The sequence below is a fragment of the Buteo buteo genome, chromosome 8, assembly GCF_964188355.1.
Source record: "Buteo buteo chromosome 8, bButBut1.hap1.1, whole genome shotgun sequence".
NCBI classification, from domain to species: Eukaryota; Metazoa; Chordata; class Aves; order Accipitriformes; family Accipitridae; genus Buteo; species Buteo buteo.
In genome coordinates, this window is record NC_134178.1 from 34,218,364 (window position 1) to 34,243,713 (window position 25,350).

Consider the following 25,350-nt stretch of genomic DNA (forward strand, 5'->3'; position numbering starts at 1 on the left):
ATCTGTCAAGCTTTCCCACTGCTGACTAAATCCTTTAGTAACCATCCTTCTTCACACTAGTTTTGATTTCACATGTCCTTCAAAACCACCAAACTTTGATTAAAGGTTTGGAGAGAGGGAGAATTTGCCACAGCCTTTGAAAAAATTACTTTTAATTTAATGCCTCTCTCTCATTGCTTTTTCTTTTCTCTCCAAAGTCTCTAACTTCACGTCTGAATTTACCGTGTGCATACTATTTTGCCTTTCTATACAAGTTTTATTACGCTACACATGGTAAAAAGCATTACCAATTCAAAGCCTTAGTCAAATAAAACAGCATCACATTTACATTCCATAGAGCACACTGGGTTTTGGAACAATCCCTCAGTTTTGAAAGCACTGTAAAATACATCTTTGACACTAGGTTGGTTACCGAATCTGTTTTTCTGATAGTGATCACACTTGGTCTGTATTCCAGGCACACAGCTACAGTGCACTCAAGAATACTGTGTATGAACACAGCTATAACAAACACTTTGTCTTCATTGGATCTCATGGTTCAGCTGTGATGTTTTTTAGTGTTGTCCATATTCAGGTTAATGGGCACAGCAAAAGGGTTGTTTGCCCTTATGAATCACGATATTTCAAACAGTAATTTGAGTTGAGAGTTTTCCATCATTTTCACTTGTAGTCACAGACAGGTCTTTGAGCAATTTCCATGGTTTTTTAGGTTTTTTTTCAGGTAGATTATTGATCCCTAAAGATAACATGACTTGAAAGATCAGTAAAGGTTAGCTAGTAAAAGAAACATGCATCATTTAAAATGCCTTTGTGCATGTGGGAGTTCAACAATACCTTTTAGTGTTACTTAGGAGCTACAAGAAGTAACCACTTTTAGGATGATTTTTAATCCAGACTTTTTGCTTGTAAAGCCAATTTTTGAGTACCGGCTATCTTTTCATATGAAGACTTGGAAGGCAACTTGGACATGAAGTAACAGCACACACTATTCTATTCAAAGTTAAGTAAAATACCAAGATGGGTATTTTACCAAGATTGTTTGGGGTCTTCAATATGGACTCTCTCCACTGCTTGAATTGAGTGGAAAAGGAATACTAAATCCCTAGTACCTGTCCTGTTTCTGCCACTGTAGAAGTTGAACAAGTATGACTCTGGGTCCACTGGCAACGATGATTCCTGCCCTGGCTGCCATCAGCAGGTCACAACATCCCCTCGTCCCAGGGACGTTTCCTTCCCTGTATCAGGAATGCTTCTTACCCCTGTGGGCCATGACAGCGAGGCCAGTGCTGTGTTAGCCGGAGACCAGCCAGCTACTGGGAGCAGCCAGTGGCTGTAGCAGCTCACGCTGGGAAGGGGCTTGTAGGATTTTAGCAGTGCAGAAAAGGAAGTTAAGCAGCGCCGAATAGTGCCACGTGTGCAAGGCCAGGCAACAGGGCCTGCAGGATTGGACCCTCAGATGCAAACAAAACACAGTGAGAAGAACTTAGAAAAAAAGCCAGGGGAGCTTACTCCTTACAGTGGGGTCTCTCTGCAGAAGCTGCTAGTCAAGGCTAATTTTTTTTTTTTTTTTTTGCAACTGTGGAAGGAGCCTGGCTTTTCTCTCCATAACCCAACAAAGAGGTGCTGCGAAGTTCCCTCCCCCTGAGCCGAGTTTTGATTTTTTTTACTCACTCCACTAGTGAGAGTGGAAAGAATAATTCATATTATCTGAGTCATTCACTGTAAAACACAGTGATTAGGTCTAAAGAAAACAAAGTCCCTCATGGGTCAACTATCTTAACGTCAATGAGCAACACTTCTCTTTCTTACAGTTCTTGACTGAGCTTTTAAGAAAATAATTTACAAATAGAGCATGGACAAAAGAATTCAGTTTGTCAGAAAACTTTTTTTCAATGTTTAAAAAAAGCAATTGATTGCATTCAGAAATCCGTATTAATACTCTGGCCTTCTATAAGGTGGGGGGTTTAATATTTTCCTTCCTAGTAGGAAGATAAATTCATTAAATTAAAGATAACATCAAAGGACAAATAGAAAAAATGGTTCACTTGTACAATCTTTGGTTGAAGCTGAATTGCATCCACGACTAACAAGAAATATTCTGTGTGTTTGGAAAAGCAGTACTTTTAAATTACAAATATACAAGAAAGATTTTGAATATTCTTCTTGTTGTGTCTGAACTCACACTGTAATATCAGACTCATTTATTTCATGTGCACTCTTTCCCTTTCCTTCTTCTCACCACACTTTCTTCAAGCCCTTGCAGTCATCCAGTGTGAAAGTCAAACAGCTTACATCTGCCTAAAATAGGCTTCCCCAGCTATGATGTAGCCATTTTCTACCAGAAAGAATGCTTTTATAAATTCAACTTACAAACATATCTAAGATGGTAATTTAGAAAATTGTACAATACCTAGATTAAAGGTAAAAGAATACTCTCTTTACAAACATTAAAACATTCAATGCTTTACTAATGAGCTCCCTTCTATTATCTGTCAACCTACAGCCACCTTCGCAGTGCTATAATATCAGAGATAATTAGTGCAGGCTTGTCAATTTGATTTTGGTTAACTTTATGGCCTCTTTATTTTATGATACCTATGGGAGCTTGTAGCTTGCTCGTTGGCCAAGCAAAAAATGCATTTATTCTGGGATAAACAATAGCACTGTTTAATTAAGAGATGTCATGCTATTTATTGTATATCACGTGCTTTACCTTTGATGAGAGGCTATAAACACAGAAGGTTCATCAGATTCAATTTCTCTGCTGTAATTTCCTACCGGAGAAAATGTGACACAAGGCAGAGATCCAATTTCCCATTTCTATTTAGCATTTATATTGACAGAATTAATGAATTTATCATCATCTTTGGCCTGCTGCTAAATGGAAGACATATACTGCCTGCTGAGATAGTAATTCTTCCTCTAAATTATGTATAAGTGTGTGTGTGTACACACACTTAGATACACTTACACACACATATATATTTCCTCACTTTTTTTTCCATGGGGAAATTATACGTTTTTATTAAACCATATTCTGAGAGGAAGGGTAGGTGATGGGAAAGGTAATTAGGAAGAGTAATAAAAGTGATCTTAGACAATGTTTCTAAGCAGGGATAAAGATGAAAGAGTCCTTTTGCGTATTTGCCATGACAAAGGGTTCAGGAAGGCCCAAGCTGATGAACTCATGGCATGTTGACGGAACTAATTTTATTTCTGAAGTTCTCCCATGAGAATGCTATACAATATATATGCTGCACATTTGTCAAAGTTGCCATGTAAGAAGTTTCAATTTCCTTCTCTGAAAATAATTGACCAAAGGATCATGAAGTTCGAAAGACTAGGGGGAAATGAATAAATATTATATAGAGATATAATGTATTGTAATCATACTGTATATGCTATTTTAATAGAAATCTAGAGACCTCTGTTACAATTTTTGAACCTCTTAATGGAGTCAGAGAGAACTATTTTGTAGCTTTAGTGTGCTGCAAGAGGGCTGAATTCCTTCCCTGCTAATCTAACCATCTTTATAATTTTGTTAGAGGTCACTAGCTTTAATCTACTGCTAAAATAATATGAAGTGGATGATATTTTAAATCTCTTTTCATGAATATTTTATACTCTGAATAACTTCTATTGGAATCTTTTGTAAGTAAGAGTCAAGAGCAGCCTCACTTTGTTTAAAGAAATGTCTACTCACTTGTCTGACACAGAGCAAGACTCATGCAAGGGAATAAAGACAGACAAGCTTCAGAGGGCTTGTTACAGTTATTCTCCTTTTGATGGCTTGACATAATGGTGTTAGGTGGTATACCCAATCAGTACAAATGTGTTTATGTTACATTTTTTGTATATGTATATATATACAAATCACCAATACATCAGAACCCCCATGCTTCAGCTAGGAACACATTTATGGCCTATTATGTTACATGACACACAGCTGCCATCTCCTTCTACAAGGAATGGAAGTAGCAGGTTTGGGGTTTTGGGGGGCAGGTGGGGGGGGTGTGTTTTTTTTCAAAGTGGGAAAGCCACTTGGAAGGAAACTTTGTCTGTACACACAGGTTTTCCACACTAAAGATTTGGGAATTTCCTAAGTTAGCACTCCCTAGGGCCCCAGGCAGGCTGCGCTCATATGGGTTTGGGATTTGTGGTCATCTGGCTGCAATATCCAAAAAAATAAAGTTTCAGCTTGTGTCTTCCCTGTTAATAAGGCTTGCTCTTTACTATGGGTTTGAGGCACCATTTTCCCTTAATTAGGGCACTTAGATGCTCTTTCTCCTCTACCCAGCTACACATGAGTGAAAGAGCTGCCTAACAGAGCTAGCTTGGTGCCTCAGGTCCCTTGTCTCTTTACCCCAGGCCAAGCCAGACATCTCAATGTGCACAGGTGGTGCAGAAATGAGAAAGAAATGGCTAATTACAATCGCCAGCCAGCTACTTATGTCTAGGTGAATATGGCTGCTCATCTCCAGAGCCCTGTGAGTACACAAGTGAGATGATTTCACATTGGGTTTTTTGCCCATATAGAAGTTACACTACAGGAACATAAGGCTAGAGTTAATGGCAATCTGACCTGAAATTAAAATATTTTACTCAAAAGGTTTGCTTCCAGTTGATCCACAGGCCAAATGAATCAGGGTTCACCACAAGTACTACAGAGGTGAACTTCCAATTTGCTGAATACTAGTAAATTTCTGGGTAAGTATCTGCAGAGGGAAGTGTTTTCCTCAGCACTAGAACACTATTCTGATGCTTCTACATCTTCCAATTAGCTTACTGTAGGAGAGTCTTCCTTAATCTCCTGTATATAAATTCACCGGAAATAAACATTGAAGTAAAGCATTTCTGGTCTTTTGGTTTCTTTTTTTTTAAATTGCTTTTTCAAACTCCAAGTCTGCTTGGGAAAGCTACCAAGAGTAAATCCCTTTTAATATGGGCCAGCACCCTAGTCTGCAGAGTTATAGGATGCAGATGTGTTCTGAGTAAAAGCATTTAATTGGTAGTAACCATTTTAACTTAGATATTTGGAATGAACAAATTTGCCTGGCTTAAGCACATTCTTACAGAAAGTAGTTACAGGGAAATGCTTCTTTATACGAGACTACTTTTTATATAGTTTTATAAAAATTAATATTGCATATCATTCATCTGGCAACCATAAATATCAACAAGAGGTTAAAAGGCATCAGAGAGGTATCGCTGGTCATACCACACACAGTGGTTTACAGGATTTGAGCTGGTTTGTTTCTTTTTTTTTTTTTTTCTCTTTTTTTCTTTTTTGGTTCCTAAATCAGAGGAAGTAAAAGTGGCTTGAATTCCTCTGAAACATGAGACTACTCTTCCTTGGTTTTAAAAACTACCTGTGCTCAGCTCTCTGGTGTTACTCTTTGTGCGTTCTGGCACCATGCAGTTGGCACAAAAAATGTGGCATGCCATTAAGTGGATTTTTCCACTTTCTTTTTAAAATAAAAAGATATTTTATAAATCTTAACATTTATAATACAGAAGCAAAACCAGAACATGACCTTCAGGACACTTCTATACAACCTACTGTCTTTTACCCAGAAGTGGTAGAAAAAGATCATGCAAATATCGTGTGCTCATCTTAACAACCAAACAATACTTTCTGTACACAATAAAATATGTGGAGACTGTGCAGCTGCTGCCAGTATGTAAGTAGTTCAGAACTTTTAGCCACGATTTGGAAATTACTCCAACTGGTAAGGCAGATATGAAAGCTAGGACAAGCATAAAGTATTGACCTTACATGGTATGCAAATAAGCTAATGGTACTACAGAAACTTTTCTGGTTATAAAATTGTTGCACATAATTTCTATCCATGTGCTACAGTTAGTTGAAATGAGAGCAGAAGAGTTACCTTAATTTAAAGATGGGAATATAACATTAACTTCAAAATGCAAGTGAAGACATTTTCAGAAACAGCACAATTTCAGTAAGTTCTGTAATGGTGGGCTGGCATCAGGCTTCTCCCAGATTTCAGTTTCTGGCAGGTTTTGAAAAATTACTGCAAAATAAAAAGCCAGGAAATTAGTATCTGCACCTAGGTTTGGTTTTTTTTTTAATCTTTTAGTCACTTTTATCGTTGAAACAAACAGCATACTTAAAATACAATTGAAGAGAATTAACATCATTAAAGTTAGTGTTATAATGGGAGTTTTATACAGAAATAATAAATTTTATGTGGTGAATGAAACAAAAATATGCAAAACTGAGACAACAGAATTTATGTTATTTTTATAATGTAAGCTAATAAAATTTCATATTGTACAAATTACAGAGGAATCCTATTTCCACATAAACTATCTATAATTTATTGCTGTAAGAACAACATTAAGAGCCTTGGAGGATGTGTAGAATTCACAAAAACATAATAGCAGCAGCATTATTGAATTCTACTGCCTGCAAAGTCATCTACAAAAGTAAGACAAAGATGCAGTGTTTTCTGCCTATCCAATAAAACCTATAACAGTAATGTGATCACTTTGGTCATTTACTATTGAAATTAATCATATGAAATAAACTTTCAGAGATGTTGTAATCATGTATGTTATGGGGATCTGGATTTATACTTCATCTGGAAGGGCTCTCAGCTGTATTGTAAGCGGGCACATGTAGATACATTCATGACATCACCTTCCCTTTCTTTTTAGTATCACCTCTAAAAAGTTCTGAGAAAAAAAAATAACAAAACAAATCAGTGGAAGCTGTGTCTGAGTTACAGGCTGAGGACAAAAAATGCCTGCGTCTGTAGAGATATTCTGGTTAATTTATAGAGTTTCCAGCACTCTAATTTGAAATACGGAACCCAGGATAGCTCACAGACCTCCAGCTCCTCTGGCCATGGAAGAGGCTCTGACAAGACCAGAGCCCACAGAAGTGTCCCTGGCATCAGCTCTTACTGGGGGTCTTCAGTTCTGCCATTTGAGAAAAAGTCAAAAAAGTTAATGTACATTACTCCAGTCCAGATAAGAAGCAAAATCAAACTCCCATTTAAAACCTATTGACTGCTATAGTTGATTTATGAGCTTTGAAGGCTTTTAAGTAGCAGTGTTACATATAATACAATCTGCATGTACTTTTCCGCTCACTTCTCTTGGGAGAGCTTCCACCTTAACAAGCGGTAAGAAATTCCCTACAGAGATTCTTCAGGAATCCACATGCCAGTGAATGAGAACAGCTTACGATGATCCCTGCAAAGAGGAAACTCTTGTGCCGTGTGATGACATGGTGTCAGTGGGAGAGTCTCCCAATGGAAGTTGTCTCCAGAGGGTTTTGCCATGCAAAAAGTGTGATATGCATTATTTCTATGAACTAAAAAAATAGATCGTGTCAATTTGTCTTTAACAATGTGCAGTGCAAACAAACAGCAACAATCTTAGCAAACCGAACAAGCCCCGTGCAAAATCTGACATGTTACATAGAGCTATCCAGCTAATTCTCCCAAGGTATTGAAGTACATGGGTATGTTGACACCTTTAGCTATTTCTTTTAAAACATGGTGGAACTGGTTAGAAATTTGGCAGATCATTCCGTAAGTAAGACTGAATAGCAACACAAACACATATCTAAACTCAGCACTTATGCCTCCATCATCTTTTGGGAACCAAAGGAAAATAAGAGGCCCTACAAAAATGGAGAAAAGAGTAGAGTTGGTGATGATTTCTGTGGATAGGGAACCATTGCAGGGGTAAGAGGAGAGGCTGCAGCCATGCACTCCCATGCTGGCAGTCTTTCCCAAGAGATTATTTTATCTTTGTCCTTGGTGCCACAAGGTTCAGTTGTGCCTGCCCTGCTAGAAAGCCTTGAGAAAACTCTTCAAGCAGCTATGATGCTTTGCATGGACTTGTCTCTGCTTACAGTGGTTAACAGAGATTAGAAGAGTGAAGGCAGAAGGAGATGAGGGAAGGGAGAAAGAAGATGGGGCTATTCTTATATACAAGTCAAATCCCCAGAAATCTGGAGCTTTTCAGAGTTCAGTTTGGAAAATGGCACCTTTACAGTGTTAAAAGGAAATCATCTGACAAATTAATTAAGGAATTTTAACTATCGGCAACTGATTCATACCCTCTAAATACTTCTCAACAGCAGAATGGTAGTATATAGGTGTTATACATGATGATTAATGACAACTCTGTGTTAATATGTTACATGTATCTGACCGCTTGCAATAGAATTTATAGCAACAGAGAAGCTAATTCATAGAGGAAAAGTAAGCAGTGCATTTTGCTGCTTTTCCTGCTCCGTAATCAGACTGCAATTTCCCATACTGTTTTCATTATAAAAAATTGGTCAATTAATTCCTTCAACTTTGCAGACGAAGCGTGAATTACTTTCTTCAAATATTCACTCTTGGAGGTGTATTGATTAGCTCACATTAGCTAGATAAGTAAATAGCAGTGTTTCTGCTCTCCATCAGGCTGATACTGAAGGACTTTTGGCTCAAATACTTGTTTATGAATCCAGAAATGTGAATCATGAATACTCCAGCATACAAATTTGGCATTTGCTTTGCACAAACATACATCATGCTCCCAATCACTTTGATTTTCAAAATGGCACGATTTTGTTGGACCTCTGGTAAGAATCAAAGTCAGTGTAGTAAGCTAACAACATGTGACATTTTACCTCCTGGAATCAAAATGACGAAGGGAGATTTTAAGTTTTATTTTATAATTTTTATTTTTTTCACTGTTTCGAGATGGAACTTAAGACCCTCTGAAAAACTCTATGATGTTTAGAGCCTCAGGAGAAAGCAAAAAGTAGTCCAGTGCTTGATTTTAGTCTTCACCTTTTAGTCATTTTTATAGACCCAAGATTGTAGCTGTCCCAGAGGTGGGATGTCTGCAAGCAGCCCCAGTGCCTGGGGAGTGCAGTGCGCTCTGAGCAGCGTGCCAGTGGGCCCTCACAATGTCACTCAGTAAAGAGAGAGCCTGAAAAATGAAATTCATTTCATAACCCCATATTTTTCTTTTATTGCCCACAACCATAATATTTTACTTCACTGAAATGGTATGCAGGAAAAAGAGAAGGGGAAGATACAGATATTAATAAGGTAATGGAAGAAATTACTTTAAAATAATTGTAATAAAATTGATTTTCAAAAGTTATAGTTCAGGCTCCTCACTTTTGCTTGGTCTTAAGCCTTTAGTAGCCCCATTTTCAAGCTCAACTCAAGCTCAACCTATGGACTAGCACTTTACCAACCTCCACTCAACAAAAAAAGAAAAAAGCAACCCCCAGAAATAGATTATCAAGCAATAACACAGCTCCAGAGTCCAGAGGACTGCCAGTCTTCAAACCTGGTGGCTGCAAACCAGATCTATTTAAGGCCTGAAAAGGATTTAAATAATGGATGAGACAACAATAATGCTTACCAAGAAGCAGAGTGGGAAATGCAGGATGGTGGAGCAAATGACACTTTCACCTACCCTTTAGTTAAATCCAGCACTGCCCCTTTTGAAAAAAGTACTGTCTTCCCCTCCCTGCTGCTTAGCTTTTTACACCTAGTGCAGCCTCCTCTTTGGTGACAGGCTCCTGCAGGATCTGACAGAATGGTCTGATGTAGCTTAAACATGCCTAATTCTTGCCAGGTCAGTTTTAATCCTAGTCCTGTTCCCCAGCCTGGTCTATACTGGCCTTTTCCTCTAAGCTTCGTGAGAGCTGCAACCTATAGCTGTAAAGACGAGACTAAACTTTCCTCTGGGATGTGAGAGAGCTTTCTTGAGTTCTACCTGATCCTGACCTAATGAAGCAGAGCACTGCCCAGGCAGCTGCATCCTTATGAGAGGAGATAAAGCATCAGCCCCGAATGCCAAAATCCTCTGGCATGCACCAGGCAGGTGGTGAGTGGCAGCAAGAGCCATGCCTGCACTCATCTTGCCAAAGGTACTCTGTTTTGATGGCAGGGGAAATGGGCAATTCTCTCTTCAAGTTGCCAAAAACGTGTAAATTACTATCCTACATACACAATACAGCAATTGCTCCACTGTACTGAACAAGACCTCAAAGAGCAGCCAAAACAGCCATAAAAACTCTATGCAATTACTCCCAGTGAGTGCAAACAAATTTGACGCTGTGAGACCAAGGACAGACATGAGCCCACTTCCCACATACTTTCTTTGCCACTGGCTTCTGGGTGACAGCAGGCAAGTAATTTCACCTCACCTCCACTCATCTTCCTCTTTTGTAGGAAGATAGTAGGATGCAGGAGTCACTACTGAAAATGCCTTGAGATTTTTAGATGGAAAACATGGTGCGAGTCAGGCATTGGTGCTGCTGCGTGCACTCAGATCTGAGAACTTGGTACCCTGCCTCTGTACATTGAATAAACAAGGAGTAACATCATCAAGGGAGCAGACAGAATCCTGCTGTCCTTATCTGTAAATGGGAAAATCTTATCCTGAAACTCTTACAAGTGGGAATCGCCAACTCCTAATGACTCTGACAGGTGCTGAAGTGCAGCCTCATCTCAGAGCATAAATGCCAGTTGGCCTCCATAGGACTTGGACACACAGGTAAGTGTATCGATAAACTGAGACTTGTCTTATCAGTGGAACAGGAAGTGTCAAAATGTCCTAAAAATTATTCCAGCACAGGATTATTTTTCAGCCAGAAACAAATTATGGGATTTTCCTGTAAGAAAGCCTTCAGCAGAAGTGTTTCCCTTCATTTTACAGAGTGATGATCTTCCACACACACACCAAGGTGCCTCTCAAACCAGGCTTGTAGCATTGTGCAATACTTACTAACAAAATCAGGCACATTCAAAACCTGAAGAAAATACACAGAGTTACAAACTAAGGAAGTTCTCCTCTGTGCTGTATGATTCGTTACTATCATACTAGCCCTTTGGAGAAACCTCTGACCAAATTAACAATGATGATAGAAAATCTTTGAATTAGCTGACAAAACCCATCTAAGTGTTTGCAGGCTCTGTTGCTGCTGCTATCCACCTTTCTAAACCTCTAAGTACCACACTGTAGATGCTTTTTCATAGTAGACAAAGAACTTGGAAGAGATTTATCTTTTTTTTTTTTTGGGGGGGGGGTGGTGGTGGTGGTGTCAGTTTTTTGTGCAGGACACCTACCAGAGCCTTATATAATATAATATGGTACAGTGTATTGTCTCAGACTCTTACTCCTTTCTCATGCACAAAACATGCTAGACTAATCCAGCAGTTAAAAGTGCTAAAATTAAGGAAACTACATCTACATAATTTATTTTAAAAATCTACTATCTTCCAGATTCATCATCTTGACAAGGTGGTAAGTTATTATTTTCTACTTTGAGGTATGGGGAGCCCCGAAATAATTTTGGAGACATTAATATAGAAAACACTTTTTATCAAAGGAACTCTGGACTCAAGGTAGAATTTCCTCCCTGCCAGACACAGGTTATTCTCTGAGTTACCTCCAGGTGCATACAAGGAAGTTGCACACCAAAAGGGAACTGAAAAGCCAACATACTAATTTCTTACTCCAATACTTCAGGTGCCATTTGACAAATAAAATGTTGAGAACACAACCTTAAACAACAGACATGCAAATGCTAGTTGTTTTCCAACAGTGACAGGTGCAAGAAGTCTTGAGGAAAGTATTCATTATGGGCAAGGCTCAAATTAGGTCCTTAAAAATTGTGGCTTAATTTAGGTCATTTATCATACTCCTCAAAGGCCCTTTTGTACAATTGAATTCTGAAGTGCTTCGTATGCTATTAGATCATCACAGCTGCTGTAGTATCACTCAAAGCAGATGTTTCACAGACAGAGAGCACCCAGCTCATTTTCAGAAATGCAGTAACTGCAAGTCCCTCCCTGGCACTTCTGCCCATGGATGTGGATTCAGCCGTGCAGGTGCCACCGTGCTCAGCACCCAAGGAGGTCTGCATGGATCAAGTGCCAGTGGTGGCAGACCCCAAACGAATTGCACTCCAGGGTCACTTTAATAAAAACAGAGCTACACACCCTGAATTTTCAACTGCCATTTTCCTTTTGAAACAAGTGGCTAATAAATCAGCTTAGATAATTATTGAACAATCTCAGCTTTCTGCTATAGACTGAAAATAAGAGGCGAATGGGTCTCCTTGACTTTGAAATGTTAGAATTATTCCCTGCGTGGTACTTGTGTAAAGCGCAGACTCATCTCACAAGCTTAGAAATCATTCCTCTGAGACAGAAACACTGCTCATCTGCATATGGCTCCTCCACCTACACGGTAGTATGCTATTGCACAACCTGCAAACAGGAACACAGTGCTGAGGGAATGCAGAGAAGTCAGTAAAGAAGTTATTTCCCTCTTCTAGTGACCAAATAAAACTTCTAAGAATTTGCCTCTCCTGCAATGCTTTAGCAGCATTGAAAATTCTTTGGCAGAAGAATCTGTCTGAAAAGAACGTGTCTGTAGTTTTCTGGCAGGGGAAATGGTTGGTTTGCTTGCAAGACGTAGAAGGTAATAGGAGAAATACATGCCGAAAATGAGCAAATGCAACATAGGTCAAATGGCTCTTGTAAAACTACTCATTAATGGGAATCCTAGACTGTGAGGCACCTAAAATTAGTAAAGTGCAGAATTAGCTCAAAACTGGCAGATCAGCTCCATCTTGCACGACATCTATTTAGTTCCAATAAGTACTAGGGCAGAGACATTTAACAGATATTACAGTTCTCTATTCAGAAGGAACTAGGATGACATAATCACATCCTTGACGGCGATGAAGTACTTTCCAGTCCATTAGTAACTGAGAACAATGTCATTAGACAATATCCACTAGGGAATTAGGCATTAAAAGAAGTTTAACTCCAAGAGTGATGATAACTTTCACTCAAAATCCTAGAAGCTTTGTCTGAAGAGATCTCTGGCTTGCTATTATTTCTAAAAATTGCAAACCCAGGGCTTTTCAACGGAAAAGAGAGAGAGTGCTTATAAGCTGCTCATAAGAAAGGCTCACAAGATAATACAGATAATGGTAATGCAGCTAAATCAATTTGAGAAAAAAACAATGAAAAATTTAGTAGGGATTTGAACTGAGGAACAAGTCATGCTTTTAAGGAATATAATCCTATGAAAGACAAGTGGTGTCCAATAATCACAATGTCATTTTTAATAAGGTAACAAGTTTGGTCAATAAAAGCAACTGATCTGTTAAAATTAGGCTTTCATGAGATTTTTGACCTTGCTCTGCAGACCTCCCCATTAATAGCGCATAATAACAAAGCAAATGTTAAATGGATTCAGACCTGTCTACTTCTTAAGTCCCAAAAAGATGATCAGTAATGAATCACTCCTGAACAGCCTGTCTTATTGGGAATTTTTAGGGATTGCTTCTAGGCAACTATCTATTCAACTCTTATCAATGGACTGGTTTAACCGTGGCCACTGCTGATAATGTTGTTGTAGTTGATACAATGTTACAATCTGGATTCTTGATAAAGTCATTTGAAGAAAAAACCAAAGGTCTTAAAATATGTTGAAATCTTAGACTAAAAATTGAGATTACAAAATTACTGGAAAGCTGTTGGCCATAGAGCAAGACACTTAAAGGTGTCAGCTTGGTTATCTCTGCAAAAACTTAAAAGGAAGTTATTAAAGAAACTTAACATTAAGGATTGTTTAATCCAGCTAATAAAGGCACAATTAGGCACAATTAAAAAAACCGAGATCAACATATTTGAAAATACATCAGGTCAACCACTAGAATACACCATGGAGAAACACAGTACAATAACCTCGAGTCACAAGTTTATACCTTTCTAGAAATTATGTGATATGCCAATACAAGTTACTAGGCTCAACGCACAGTTAACTGTGTTAAGTGTAATGGCCTGTAGAAAACAGGAGTTCAATCAAATTGATGTAATAGTCCCTCTTGGATTAAAACTCTGGGATTTAAATCGGGGCCTGAAAAATGTTATGAAGAAAAAAACACCCTCCACTACTACTTAAAATAAATCCACCTAATATCCTCACCATCATTGCATACTATAATCTGCCACTTGAAATTATTGACATCTCTGGAGTCCAGTTTGTTAAATAAGGGGGAAGAAATGCTGGCTTTGTGCCTAGAAACCCTCAGCTCTTCACAACGGCATCTCAGGCAATAACACTTTTAGTTGCCATAGATTTTAACCGCAGCCCGTACTTTAACCCCACTTTCCAGAGTTAAGCAGGGATGACGTTGATATCCAGCAGAAAATTTGAATTTCCGGTCGGCATGGTCTCTTGCACTAGCTGTCAGTTGTGGGTGAGGCCAAGAATTTATCCCCATCCTTATGAAGCCCTAAAACAATCATGAAAATCATTTCCTCTGCTTTCTAAACCCTCAAGGAACAGTTTCTTGAAAAGCACTTCCATATGGTAGTAGGTACAGGAGAAGACTTATTTGGCCAGAGCCTCCCTCTCTCTCACAAAGAGCATAAAGATCCAAGATGATGATTATTATTATTAGGTCTTGAAGATTAAGGTACACCAATGTACTGCTTTTCTCCTTTTTGCCTAGACACTCCCACTTTAGGAAGTTCCCCGATAATGATCAGAAAAATACATATGATTCATTAAGGTTGAAGCTTTTAAACTCTTTTTGGCTGATCACTCACTAAAAAAAGAAAAATGGATATTAAATAGAGGAAGTTTTCATTCTTCAGAAATGTACATACAAACTCCTCATTCACCTGTAGCAGGAGAGGAGGAATGCAACAAAGTACCTCAGTTAACTCAGTGCTGTGAGGTAGAGGAACGGGGGTTTAACCTGCCTGATGTAGGCAGGAGTTACTGGTCACCCTATACAGTTACAGTATTTCACCTGCTCTGCATAGAGACTAAGCTCACTAATATATAAAGACTCAAAGACATCGCCCTGAAATACATTTTCAAACTGTATACACGATAGATGAATGAAATTTCTCTAAATCATACCACACAGTGAAATTAGAAGAATTTATAAAATAGAAATCACAGTAAAATTTGGATTATTTTTTTTCTTAAGATAGAGACACATGGCCTAGTTTGGAGAAGACAATTTATCTCACCTTGAAAAATAATAGCCTTTGAGCATTTGTATCACTCCCATCATTTCAAACAGAAAATTGATGAAGAGCCATTTCATTCAAAGCCTTACATGTGGTGTGAATTCATTTGTAAGTGATGGAGAAACCTATAAGATTTCCCTTTCTCATTTACCTAATCTCCAAATCCTATTCATTTCACAGCAGGGGTAAAACCTCGGCCCTGCATAAGTTATTTGGCATTCTGACATCAATCTAGTTGGGGTCAGCACACTGTTCAGCACTTCATCAGGTACTTTACAGTGCTGAAACTGTGGATATCCAGGCAGGTGGGAAAAGAACCAGATTTTCTAACAGGCAAATGGGTGACTTTGGCTCAGCTGGACTTCAGCACAGCAACAAGAGGAGGCCTGGGGGCAGCTCAGGAAGGCCCAGCATGGACTAGTGGGATTAACTGCATTTTAGGGGGCTCCAAGTAGAGCAAGGGGTCTCAAAAAGGGCATTAGGACTTTCTTCAGGCAAGAATCACCCCCCTCAGCACACTTTAATAGCCTCTAACTCTGTGCTCTTGGGTGGCTGGGAAAGGGGAGAAAAAACAAACAAACACACAAACAAACAAAGGGGGGGGGGCGGGGAGAACGAAATGCCAGGATCAGCTTGTGCATCCTACAGGACCAAGGAAAGGAGAACAGGACATGGCTCTGGAGGAAACACTGGAGGAGATCCCCAGAAGGCACGCACCCCCTATCTTTTAGATTGCAGAAATGGGTTTGCGTTCACTTCCTAACACTTGTAAATTCGGTTGGTCTCAGTGTCATGGAGCTAAATTGGAAAAGGGACTAAAAGTCTCCATCTTTCCTCTGTAACTTGTATGATGAATGATCTCAAAGAATAAAATACAGGGTGATCACATCATTAAGGCTAAAAATGTAATGAATATATAATACAAACCAAATAAATAAGTAATACATATATTGTTTGAGCAGTTTCCCATTTTTAAATACTGCTCTGCAGGTATTCTAAACTTCACCTTCAGTGATTGCAAAATAGTTTTCTCTTTTCTGCTGGCCCTGCTAACTGGGAATACAATATATTTCTTTAGAATTTACGGGGCAGAACTATTACATAGACCTTGTGTCAAGTTATACACAGACGCAAGAGAAGGCACAGATGGCACTCGCTAAGACAAGATATCCTCAGAGTGGAGATTCCGAATGATATGTGAAAAAATTCAAAATAAGTGGGGACAGGGTCTATTTGATGTTTTTAGCATTTTTAAGACTGCAGAATGAATTCTTGCTTCCATATATCTAAGCTTATTGCAGTGTATTGCAGAATTTGTGACTCTGCAATTAATCAGAGTTAGCAAATTTTATTTCCTTTATAAAGTAGAATACATTTAAATGGCATCACTAGGGAGAGGTAGGAAGAACTTCATAAGAGAATGATAATTTTTGCCTGAAAGGTTCTTCCAGCAAGTTGCATGATCCTGATCAGCAAGGGGTGACTCATACAATTTGGCTACCAGAGTTGAAAATAAAATCACAACAACATCTGGCTGATATTTAAATGTCAGCAGTGCATGCAATGTAACTGTGATCCCAGAGAACTGAAACCAATCTCAGGTACCTAATGTGATACCAAGGATTTGATGTTCGTGCACTGGTTGAAAGGAGCAAGGGGAGGAATTAAGTCTATGGTCTAAGAGTACTGATGCGCTAAATTCTGCCTCAAATTGGTGATTATATCAACAAACGATTATCTACTACTGCAAATTGCTTTTGGATGGAATAGGAACAATATAATACAAAATTTTTGTATTTAAGGAAGCTCATACAGGCACTGCAGCTATCTCTAAACACTTTTTTTCCAATTAATGCCCATGTTCCTTTCTAATCTATGGATTAGAGTACACCATCCATTTAATCTATAGGACAGGCAGTAAACTTGGATATTTAGTGTGATAAAGGTATGTCAAGAGCTTAATTTTCTCAGTCCTGAGAAGTTAGGGGCATTTCTCTCTGATGGTTGCTAACTACCTTGCTGAGGCTAAACTAATAATCAATTACTTCTGTGGCCTGACAATTTATTTTCAGACAAGACTAGTCTGCTTCTTCGGTTCACGTAACTAAAGTTCAGCAATATCTATTTACTGGTACCAGCTGCTGTCTTTCCTCCTTTTGCTCTTTACTTCTGGAATAGTAAGCTGTGCTATGGTGATGAGAACAGGGAAGTGAAACCATTTACAGAATTTCAGAAAGTAGAGACATAATGGTTGTTCTCATCAAATCTGGGGACAACAAAGCAATGTACAGCATTGTAGTATCCAGCTATTGTGCAAACTGGCATGAGGCAACCTGGGACTCAGGAGATGAATGAAGTAAAGGGTTAGGTTAGGCAGAATGATAGAAAAAGAGCACATGTACTGGTCTTGCTAAAATATTTAACAGAAAGAAAATTTCTCTTGAAGAATCGTTATGGAGCAGAAATTTAGGCTCACACTTCAGAAATTGCTACTGTACAATCAGCTCACTAGATTAGGACAAAGCTGTGTGACCAACAGAATAATCTCAGGCTAACTCCCTTTTTCCAGTCCATTGTTTCATGTCATTCCAGGTACTGAAAATTTACTTAGGAGAAAAAAAGGGAGATCACCTAAGGGACAATGAGATCATTGAAGCAATTCTGACTGGCAATCAAATAAATTAAATTTAGACATACTAAAGGGAAAAAAAAAAAAGGTGGTTTACACATCAAATCATCTTGAGTGACCTAGAGCAAAGATCACCCCTCACTATCAGTTAAAGGAAGGAGGATGAAAATATGTAAGTACATCACTGAAAGAACCTTGCATAGGTTTTCTGTACCTTGCTATAAAATTGAAAGTAATTGCTGATTTCAGCAGAATAATTGCACTTCATTCAACAAAGGTGGAATTGATAAAAAATGAACTAAAATCTCTCTTTTCCTTCAAATGTGTATTATACTGAAAGAAAAAGCAGACTTTAACATCTCAGATTAAGGTTGTCCAATATGCTGGACAGCTAAAGCTACTGCAGGTTTTTTTAAGATTTGGGTGCAAGGGCGAGGCAAGAGGAAGGGTAGGAAAGTTCATTTTTCAAGCTTGTGTTTCCAAAGGTAACTCCATTATTCCAAACAGCTTGTTTATTCCAATTATTTTACATTTTTAACTATTTATTTACAGAACTAGTTAAGAGTCATAAACAATTCTGTTTGGGATACAACAGTCTTTTCTAAGGCTGAAGTTTGTAAACGTATTATAGGATGGATATTTACGTGACTTATAGAAATATTTCAACCTTACATTGCTACTTCTAGTACTAGATACCCCAAGACTAGTAATGGCCCCAGTAATGTGGCCAACATTTTCCAGAACAGGTTTTATACATTAAAACAGTAATTTGCCTGTATTCCCTCAGTTTATACATAATTCACACTTTTTCACTGAGACCCTCTTATCAATCTCTTTGCAGCCCAGGCAATACAATTTTCCTTGTTCTCAAAAAGAGCCAGAAAAAAGCGTCAAAACCAAGCCTATTGAGATATGGTATAAGATACTAACATGATGTTTCTGACTCTGACTTCTTTCAGTTCCAGGAGGTAGCAACAGTCCACTGTTCAGTCTGAAGATATGCCGAATTTAGAGTTGTTTTAACATTTAGTGTCTGTGTGGCTCCACTGAAAAGATTCTCCTAAATGTAATTCTACTTTGTTAATTTTCTACTTTTACCTCCTTGGCTTGAGTACCTCTGGGGCTGAATGTGCAATTTCACTTTAAAGGTACCTGATTATTCTTATACATCCAAGTCAATTTTCAGTTTAAATACCTAAAAATGTTTCAAATCATTATGTTTACCACACATCCCCCATGCCAAGAGTTTAAGAACCAATGCCAAACAATTATGGGGATGGAAGGAAAGGAAAGAAGACTTAAAACTCAATAATAGCTGCATGCATTATGGATTTTACCTTCATTACACCCACCCGAGCAAGATTTTGAAGTTACATTAAACATCAGGATGTAAAGGAGAAAACAAAAAAGACTGTGACGTACCTGACCAAATTCATATTCTTAATGTGTAGCCTGCTCAATTTGTCAAGGTTTCACAATAAAATATGGGTGTGTTTTTATACATACTAAGCCTTCAGAGCATCTTAGTGCTAGGCATTCCAGTTCTTTTGTTAGAGCACCTAATGCAATATCCTCCACCTTTCAGTTACTTCTATTAAATTTGGTTAGTGAGGCTGAGGTGGATTCAGGTGAGATTTTCTGATGTCAAAAATATACCTCTTTTACAATAACAATAAAATCCCACAGCAGTCCCAGCATCTATATGTAGGCAGCACAGATATATTAGTATAGAGACAGTACAATATATTTAGAAGTTTTTAAAAAGCACTTTTAAAATTTTATATGCTTCAACTATCATTCTTAGCATTCTGGACATTTGGAATGATAAATTGGGTCAGACAGATTGTTCAGTAGGTACTACAAAACCTAAAAATTGCCAAATGTTCATTCCAAAGACTGAAATCAGTAATCAAGACTTTGCATTCCATTGCTTTTTTTTCTGAGTTCTAACAAATATCTCTGCTATGACAGCAGTTTTACCTTATGTTCAGCTGCACATTTATTTTGTGATTAAAAATAGGGCATTTAAAAATTGATTTGTTTGGTAAGGTAAACAAGAAACAGAAAGCCTGAAACCTCTAGTAATACTATGCAAATATCTGTGAATAAACCAATAGAAATTAAACAAAAATCACTTAAGACTCAAATGTTCCTCTCACTCTTAAGCCCCAAATAGGGACAAAACAAGACAGAAGTATTATTATCTTGAACATTTTTGTACTTTCAGAACTACTCATTGGGCAGTTTTTTTCAGGTTTTCACACTAAACTTGAGGCTCACACATACTGGAATACCTAATATCATACTGGTTTCCTGTTTGGTTATCCTCCCACATCTTAAGTCAGCATTTCCTCTGGAATGATGCAAGATATTTTGGGATTGTCTCTGGGGTTTCTCTAATTTTGACCAAAAGGATACTTTTCTGATAGTAGTTTGTTCATACTGACAGGTTCCATTAAAATCATGAGCTTTAAAATGATCCTGTCAGAAAACTCTCAACTGACTTTATTCCTGAATCATGTTTATTTTCCCCTTGGTACACCCTTGCATCATGCTTTTTGTTGTTTTCCCATTTCTTCATCCTCTAGCAGTGAAGGTTCCCATATTTTTTGTTAGTCCCCCTGCTGTTTACATGACTTTAGGTGATTGAATCTTACTGCTCAGGGTTTTTTTGCTGTCTCTGGGTGATGACCCTCAGCACAGCTTCTCCACTACTTTTTTCCTCTTTCCAACATCACCTCCTCTCTTCCTCTTAAAAGGGCCAAAAGTTGTCCACTCTGCCCCCTCTGCTGCTGTAGGACTAAGGGCTGCAGGTCTAGCCACTCTCTGTCACTAAACACGCAGTATGAAGTCTTTTCTTCTCTTTCCTCTGAGATTAATCCAATCCCCAGTCATTATCACTTCACCATTCTTAATAAAGCTAAATATCCCCTTTATGTGCAGACAACAAAATCTTTCATTCCTGTTTTCATTTTCTTACCTTAACAAATTATTTTCTTTTTTCCAATGCTCACGTTGTCCCTGTTCATACTAAACCGATACTCTCTCTGCTCGTTTTTAATTAAAGCATCTTTCAACAACTTAAGGCACAAAGAAATATAGAACACTTACTACACTTGGGCAAGTTATGTATTTTTAACACTTGTTCTCCAGCATGGTTGTCCATCAAGTTTCTCCCACACCAGAGGACAGTGCATACAACGCTCAGTTTCTTTAGATTTGGAGTTTATCTTGGAAAATTTTTTGAATTAATGGCCCTAAAACTTTTGCTTGGAAAGAAGTGACACAAACATTGGTTTTTGCCAGTCCCTGTACTCTAATTCCTATTTTTTAGGAATTGGGATGCATTATTTTCAAGGCTATCAAGTACTGTAGAATTTGAAAAGCATTCCCTTTGCAAAAAAAAGTTGTTGAAATATCACAGAGAAAGATTGCTTCATCTCTCAAGAAAAAGTTGCTGATGTCTCATGGGTAGTTTTGGCAAAACCATCTACTTAGATTAATATCAGCTGCTTACTTCCTCCTTTCCTTCCCCCTTCCCCAACTGACTACTTAGTACTAGGGAGAGAGGCATAAGAAAATTCTTGTGTTCTTGAGGGTTTGTCTGTTTCTGAAATTATACCTTGCCATTGGAGACTGATAAAACTGTAAAATTCTGTGTAAATTGCTCTTGGATTTGAAAATGACTGATTTTGCAAGAAAAGGATATGACTTTATATGGTAAACAAGCATCATTCATCCTGGTCTATTCTAAAATAATACAGGGCTCCAGAGAAGAAAGAGGGGAAAAAAAAACCCCAAACAAGAAAAGAAATCCAGGTGTCCAGCAATAGTTACCAACCCCCCCCCCCCCCAAAACCCCCAAACCCCCAAAAGTCAACTAAATGTCATATTACATAATTTGGTACCAATTACCTTTGTTGAGGCTGCTTAGGGACCTGAAGTCAGTCATTTGGTTGCAGGGTCAAAGCTATGCGTAGTTACACACGCACTTTTGCTTGCTAAAGGCAATCGGTTCAGGAACCCTCCGTCTGAGGACAGTCCAGCTCCAGGCACCCCGGCAGTCGCCTTAAAGCTGCACCCACACCCAGCTGTGACTGCAGGAAATCCCATATCCCAGACTTCAAAAGCATCACTAAAAACGTATCTTTAAGCATCACACTCTGAAATGCATTGTAACAGTAATTTTGTATTTAAACTTCTAGTGTAGTTTCTGGCATAGTTATGAGGAAGGATGATAGTTTGTTCTGCATTCATGTACACTGAGGAATAAATTCCAGACAACATATTCAAATTTTCTCCTGTCTGTTGTGCTGATGATAATTTAATTTAATAAATAATAAAGTTTTCTATGTAATTTTTTTTCATGTAGCAACAGCAATCACTGTAGTTTATGTAATATAGGATGAACTTTAGCTTGGGCAGAGATCAGAGTAATAAACTCAGTCATTCTTTATCTCAGTGAGAATAAAATTTCTTGATTTCTTTCTGAAGTGTTAATTTTTGAAAATGAAACAGAGTCAGCAATGAAAATGTCCTTTGCTTGCCAAAGAAATAAATTTTCATGTAGTATTTGGGGGTTTGTAGTTTTTAACTTAGTTGCAAAAAAGATATCACATTTGTTAAGCCACACAAATTACTGTAGATTGGTAATTCAACTAGTTAATAAAGACTTTTGTTTCTAGAAACTCTTATAGCTCTGGTAGATCTATTATCTTTCTGTGAGTGATGCCTCTTTAAGAGATGTTTGGATTTTCTGTTCTAAGACACTTTTCTTTTTGGTCAATCCAGATATAAATTCCCAGGGATGAGCTAAGTATTGTGAGAAAACCGAAGAACATATACCTTCATGGGTATCAGCTGTATTGTCAAATTCATCACTGGACAAATTAACATCCAAATAGTCCTGCTGACTGGAATAATCAATTTCTTCCCCAGAAATTCTTTGGTTTACAGTCTCAGCAGCTGCACTGGTTTCTGCATTTGCCTCCTTACCAGTTGGAACAAAATCTGTTACTGTTGCAGTTTAAAACTTGCAGCTTTTTCTCTAGTTTTTCACTAGCGTCCTTTTGCTTTTCTATCTCTGTTCTGTTCCTCCACTTTCGTTCATCCCTTTGGAGTTAACTAGTCTAAAGTCTACTGAGGCACCAGTTTAAAAGGCAACAATATGCTAATGCACTAGACATACAAAAAGGTCTGTCATGAGTAAGCTATTGCTATAAAGGAAATATACAAACACCACCAAGTTTTTATCACGTGAGTAACCGATCAGATGGAATGCAGCAACAAAGACAAAAAGAGTAGTTTCATTACAGGCAGAAATGATCTTAATTTTTAATGCAACACAAGAAACTGAAATCTTCTCTTTAGAAACTTGCCATCCATTTTCTTTAGTTCACTGAGATAGTATTTATTTTGATGAGCACAAGTGATTTCTCACATAGAGGTAGAGAAAGAAAATTCTTCAACTTGGGGAGAAAAGAAGGGATGGGAAAAAAAGCCTCAGGGCATAAGGCAACCTGTCAACACATTAAATGAACAGTGATATGAACCGGACACATGGTCCAAACCCCTCCCGGCACAGATACTGCATTAGCAAGGCAAAGTTTGAATGGCTTCTAGTGCCAGGAAGGTCGCAAAAGTGAAATGGGACTAAGCCCTCTTGATAAGAGCACCCATGCCAGTTAGATTTCAGTTTTGCACCTGCTGTTTCCAGCCTCTACTCCTAAGCTGCTGACAGTGCCTTCCTGTGAATAGGAAAAATTTCAAACATTTCTCATTGCTCTTTGAGGTCTTTTGTCTTTCTTCTATCCTTGCTTTTGTTTTTCAGAGAATCTGTTTTGCTTCCTGTTCACTCCCCACACTCAAAATGCTCTGCTTTGAACTTCTGCTGCCTTCACCCATTACTGACTATCTGTTGGACACATCACCTAACCTTTACTGATTTCTCCCTCGGGGTGACCAATATTCCCCTTGTGTATCAGGACAAAGCCTAATTCTCCTTTTTTTTTTTTTTTGGCTTTTTTCTTTATAGATTTTTTATATATATATATATATTTATATATTTATATTTTTATATATATATATCTATATATATATCTTTTTCTTACCTGAATTATTGCATGTAAAATTTATAAACCAAAATTTTAAGTACTGCTTGAAATAACCAATTTGGGTTGCTGATCTTGAAGAATTTTTATTTTTTGAAAGTATTGACTCCCCACCTGTGAGAAAATAGGTGTTCCCTTTTATTTCTCCCAGATGAGGCACTCAAGACATTCAGACAAACAAAAACAATTAACCCCCCCCCTTGGTCTCTGTAGTTTCCAAAAGCAAAGTTGGATGAAATTTAAAAGAACCTTTAATCTTAAATCTGATAAAATTATTTTCCAAACCCCCGTTTCAGTTTTCATAGTATTACACTTTCTTTCACTGGCAGCCTGTAACCCCATGAACTGATGAGTCTTTTGTATTTGTTATACACAAAAATTTTCTAACCAATTCCTCAATGTACTTTACACATAGCCATATGTTTTTGTTACTGTGAATCAGGAAATAACCCTCATTTTACAGATGAGCAAATAAGAAGAGATGAACAGTCACAATATTCTAAAGGTGGCCTCCAGTTTTGACTTCTGAGTCCTATCAGCTGGGCTAGCAACAAGTCCAAAAGTTAACATCTCCCAAAACATACAGGGAGATTTTAATACATGTTAGTTATCAAAATGTTAATGTTAAAAAAAAAAAAGAATGAGGTAAGTGAATAGTAAGGCCTCTTGAGAAGACTGAGAAGGCTGATAAAGAAGGCCAGCCAGAAAGCCCAGCTCTCAGTTTTGTGACTTTAAAAACATGACCACCTTTGCCATCCCCATGATTTTTAGAAGTGCCTATAAACTGAAATGAATCAAATCATGCTTTCATTTATTGGCTTGCTCAGGAAGAAGATTATCCTATGATCAGAAATTATCAAAGGAAACTTCTAGTTTGCTTGTCTCTGCTGATTTGACAAAGTGAGCATTGGGAAAAGCCACCCCTATTCAGATCCCATTTGAAAGGGAAATAGTGGCACATGTAAAAATAATTTAAAAAAACTAAATTAAAAAACTTTAACATCCAAGACAAAGTTGTCATAAAAGTCAGTCAAGGAAATGGTAAATCATTAAAATGATCAGATAAAATGAGATGTAAGTATCTGGCTGAGATTCTTACTGCTTAATGGTTTCCCCCCATCCTGGTCAAAAGGGTTCCTGACAGTGCATTTTCCGGAATTTTATTCAACTTATTCTGAAATGACATAATCAGCGTGAGTCACACAGAGCAGTCCACTGTCCCTGGCAGTAATACTTATAAGTAACACCCTGCGGGCATCACCATATTTAGCTTTTTCTGCAAACTTAAACTAAATCCATGGCAGCTACCTGCATGTGGCACATTCCCTCTAAGCCACAAGATGAGGACCACTGGTCTAGCACACCTTAGTGCTCAGGATATTTTTCCTGCTAGTTAGTGCACCTTTTCTCTTCAAATGCAGACCTGCATACTTTGACAATATATGACATGGATTGTGCTAGCACAGTCCAAGTTCCTTGAAGTTAGCATCTCACTTTCACTATTTCAGAGCCCATATTTCAGCCTTTGTACGGAGCCACAACATGAGCAACCAAAAGA

The 25,350-nt window shown here is 38.0% G+C and overlaps 1 protein-coding gene across 1 annotated transcript in view; it reads right to left on the minus strand.

Moving 5' to 3' along the window:
* Positions 1 to 5,925: 5,925 nt before the first annotated feature.
* Positions 5,926 to 25,350, minus strand: part of EPHA3 (EPH receptor A3) — a 338,330-nt gene continuing 318,905 nt past the window's right edge. Inside the window, exon 18 of the mRNA XM_075034067.1 lies at positions 5,926 to 6,035. The gene's annotated coding sequence lies outside the window, so the exon portion shown is untranslated. The remainder of the gene's footprint in view (positions 6,036 to 25,350) is intronic.